Consider the following 4,695-nt stretch of genomic DNA (forward strand, 5'->3'; position numbering starts at 1 on the left):
AGAAATTTGAATATACAAATATACATAATGAAGTATGAGAGTATACAAATTAATGTAAAAATATGATTTGCTTTCTTTGTTACATGATTTTAAAAAGCATATAATTTAGATTTTTTGGATGTTGAGGCAGAGTTATCAAACCCTTTTGCTATGTTTTAGGATGTTTTCACAGTATATGTTATTACAATGTCAAAACTTATATCTTCAATGTTAAATAGCTTTTGAAATACTTAGGATGGAAAAAAAGCATACAAAACCTAACCATTAATATAGCAATCTAATTATGTGTGTAGTTATATTATTTTAGATAGTAATAATGGACTGGCTACAGTGGATAGTCTCAAGATTTGCTATTTGGCCCATTTTGAATCGAGTGTTTGAGATAGTCAAACTAATCCAGGTGGGCAGGAAGTCCAAGATACCTACATTGCTAATTAGGTAATTGGCCTGAGGCTTTAGCAGTAGGAAGGAGTGTAGGAAGATGGTATGTTAGGAAGAAATATCTTTCCTGCCTCTAACTGTAACTATGGTAAGATACTCTACCCAGATACCACTTCTTGGGTCTGCATATAACAATCAACCATGCTTCAGATGGTGCAGCTACTCAGTTTCAAGAGGCCACAAGTCAATAATCCTTCTGGGACCATTGCCCATGGACTTTGGAAGTTACAAGTTACACATTTTTTCATGATTCTGGGAAGCCATCTTGAAGGGTATTCTTCCCATTTCTTAGGTCACAGCTGTCATGTCACTGGCCTTCATTTCAATTCCAGTTAAACTATAAAGTGCAGTATGTAGTGTGGAACCTTCAGAGAGAACATAATGAGCACAATCACCCTCCACAGAATTCCAGGATCAATCTACTGGTTGAGTCACCATCCATGTCTGTAGATATACAGGAATTCATTTGTCGTTATTGTTGTCTTTATCATCCTCATCAGCTTTAGTATCAACAGCATCACAATTGTAGTATCATCGTTTCAAGTGTTATGGCAAGATCAGAAAACTCAACATCAATACACCATCCAGTTTAGGTGTATAAATATTATCCTGTCTTTCTTGGCCCACTTAGTAAACACTTTCTTTTCAGTGATAAACCTATGCCCCCCATATGGGGCATGTTCATCAAGAAAATAATCATCACACTCATTTCTGCCTTGTTCATAGTAATAGTATGGGTGTTTTCTATACCCTTCTGTCTTGGAGTAGGTGTCATTTATCATCCCTTAGACATGAATGCTGTAATAGGCATCCATGGCTAGAATGAAGGTAAACCACCCTGTGCTGAGATAAAAGCTGGACTTGACTCTGTCTTTCCCTGTCTCCTACTTCAAAGTTCCATCACAGTAGCTCATGCACTTCTCTGTAGTCACGTAAATCTGGGCATTTGGATAGATGTCAACCGTATTTTTCAACATGTTATAAATGATGTCATTGCCTTCTTTCCTCATATTGTGGAAAGGGCCCCATATAACACAAATAGTGGTGTTTGCTTCCTTGAAAAAATAATCATGGTCTTTTAATAAAAGGGGAACACTGGTATGGGACACAATGCAAATCATCATCATTCGGCCAACATCTTCATAGCTCTTGGTGGGGGCATTGTTCATTTTCCAAATCCAGGAGGAGTGATCTCTCTCCTTGCCCACCTTCAGGCCAACCAGTTGACTGGAGTTTGAGACTGTGGCACAAAGGTCACAGTCCAGTTGCAAAGGTTCAATGCATTTCCTTCTTCAGTTGTTTTGGACTCTCAAATTCTAGGCCCCTTAGGTGTATTCTGATGCATTCAAATAGTAATTTATCCCATTTCTTTATAGGAGGGTTAGTCTGATTCTGCATCATGGTTTTAAGTATTATGCTTTTCTGAGGACTATCTGCCAAGCAGTCAATGTCTGTTTCTAGAGCTTTAAATATCCTTTGTGCTGACTTTCACAATATTATTTTCTTGTGTCCTCACATTTGTGTACCCATAGTGAGTTCGAAGGGGCTGTCATGTGTGTAGGAGAATACTATGCATTTTCACCAGGTTGTCCAAAGCAGTTTAGTAGCAATGGGAAATTTACTTCATTTGTAAGGCACATAACCAGCAGGAAGAGGAACGCTGCTATGAAGCTCAGCAATCACTGATTTTCCATTAGGCATCTCTAGGTTTTTCTCATTGGTTCATAAGAACACACAGCATCTAGTCTTCTTCCATTTTTCCAGATACTCTCTCGTTTTGTCTCTGCTCCTCTATTTTCTTCTCCAACCCAGACTTCAGAATGCAGGCCATGGCTCTCTGCCGGCCCTCTTGCCACCGAGTAGTGGGTGCGCCTGACTCAGAGGCAGTCCCGGCAGTAGCCTGGAGGATGGTATTAATGCAGGACCGCTCTAGACCACAGATTCCCGCAGATCCACCCTAGTAACATTTTTAATAGAAGGGGTCAGGTCATGATCAACATTCTTTACTTGTTACTAATCTAAGGGAAACACTATCCCATCTTTTAGCATTAAGAAAGCTGGTGGTCAGTGCCGCAATCCTAACTGCTGGGAGCTGGACCCGAGCCACAGCCGCCCGAGGAGCGCGGCAGTGGCTGCTAGGACTGCTCCAGGGACCGGAGGTGGCACGACTGGGGGCCGGCTATTGCGCGATGGAGCCGGATGGCTCTGCAGGCAGGCGGCGGGCACCGCCTCGTTGCCCAGCGAGCTGGTCGTGCACATCTTTCTGCCCTCACCCCACTGGCTGCAGGACGGGTTCCCTGGTCACCTTGGCTCCAGCGCCTTTTCTATCCCGAGCTCTGGCCGCAATCCCGCATAAGTCTCTGTGTTTCTTGTGCAGAACAGTCCGGCTGGAATTCCTCATGCGCAAGCCAAGCTGGTTTGTGCAAGAACTGCACGTGGAGTTTGCTGTGGAGAATTGCCTCAGCGGTGGAAACGCGGGCACCGGGGCCGTGGGAGAAGAAGTGGAGCTCCTGCGGCTCTCAACTGGGTGGCTGGAAGTGCTACGCCTCTAATTGAACCTGATGCTGTGCGTGTAGGTCACCATTCGGGACAACTGGAACCTGCAGATGTTTAGTGTTTGTGGAGACACAATCATTCTTCAACAGCAAGGAAGTTTGTCACATACATACCTCAGCAAGGTGGACCTTGATGGCACCAAAAATCAAACAAATTCAGCAGCTGCTTAAAGAAATACTGAATAATAGCAGGCAACTAAAATGACTGTCCTGTGTGTTTATGCTGGAAATAGTAGCCCCAACATCACTGTCATCTCTCAAATTCTATTGCCAACACCATGGAGTGCCTGAGTTTACTGGACAACATTATTCCTGGCAATAGCACTCTTATCACCGCAATCAAACTGGAACATTTGTGAATCTACACTCACTTGCCCTGGATTTCTGTGACTTTACAGCTAAAATGACAAGAGTCTTAAGTGAGAGCAACCATGTTCCTTTGCAGTGACTTTCTTTCCTGGTCCTTAACGTTTCCATGATGCACAAGTCTCTGGACTTGTGAGCATTAGAAAGCTCTGTCACAAAAGAGCAACAACCTTCGGGTCTATATAATGACTTTTAATAGCAAGAGTGAAGATATGTTAAAGATTCTGAAACCCAGTATACCACTAGAGAGAATTCATTTTGACAGCTACATCACTTGTGTTTCTCACATCCAGGCAATATGCCAAGTTCCTAAATCATTTTATAATAATGAATTATGTGATTGATAGATCTGTTTTCCAGATCTTAGTGACAATCGAAATGAAGATCCATTGGTTTTCTCAGCATGGAAGTACACAAAGCTCTCTCTTCTTGCAATTCCTAGTTACAGAGTGTGGGCACACAACCTCATTACCACTGTTGTCTTCCTGGCTCTGACTGAAAAGTGCATGAAGTCACTAAAGAAAGCATTGACCATGAGGTGCAGAGGTGCCCAGGGATGTGCTTACCAAGTGCAATGGATGTGTCCTGATAATGGGAATGAGTGTTGCTGGGGGGGGAGTGGTGGGGTGGGGGTGGTGGGGTTGAATGGGACCTCATATATATATATATTTTTTAATGTAATATTATTACAAAGTCAATAAAAAAAAAAAAAAAGAAAGCATTGAATCTGACCAAGCTGAACTGGCTGACCGGTATGTGGCTACAGAGCATACACTTATTGAGCAGGTATCCCTGGGCCTGTGTCAATCTTGGCATGCTCTCCTGGGCATGGGATTCCTCAGTGCTTTCACTGAACCAAATCATCAGTATTACAAAGAGATGCAAAGCTTCAGCAAAAGTATTTAGCTTTTTAAAAATATACAATTCTTGTAGTTACATATGCAAGTAGGGTCCTAATATTTTTTTTCCCAGCAGTGTGCATTAATCCTTTTGTGCTGTTTTTAATCAATATTAATTTTATAGAATTATATATGTATATTCTACTTGTTGATCAAAGAACATAGTTGGGTATTTCTTTAGAAGTTTAAAATGACAAAGTATAGGGTTTCCATGATTAATGGACTTGTTAACAAATCTTAGGGAAATAAACAGAAAGTTATCTGGGGTTGCAGGCTAACTTTGTTTTCCACTGAGTTACTCTGCCTTTTTGATGTTTTCAATATTTGTATATCAGAGTTCAGAGCCCATGAGCCAAATTATTTTTATACATTTATAAATATATATCCATAGCCTGGTGGATTTGCATGCAGTGCATTGCATTCATGCTAGAATT

General features: G+C 41.5%; 2 pseudogenes; one reads left to right on the forward strand and one right to left on the reverse strand.

The window, feature by feature from the left end:
• Positions 1 to 1,013: 1,013 nt before the first annotated feature.
• LOC101444409 (alpha-N-acetylgalactosaminide alpha-2,6-sialyltransferase 3-like) lies at positions 1,014 to 2,272 on the reverse strand (annotated as a pseudogene).
• On the forward strand, positions 2,271 to 4,268 carry LOC101443954 (F-box only protein 33 pseudogene; annotated as a pseudogene).
• The last annotated feature ends 427 nt before the right edge of the window (positions 4,269 to 4,695 follow it).

This window comes from Dasypus novemcinctus, chromosome 19 (assembly GCF_030445035.2).
Source record: "Dasypus novemcinctus isolate mDasNov1 chromosome 19, mDasNov1.1.hap2, whole genome shotgun sequence".
NCBI lineage: Eukaryota > Metazoa > Chordata > Mammalia > Cingulata > Dasypodidae > Dasypus > Dasypus novemcinctus.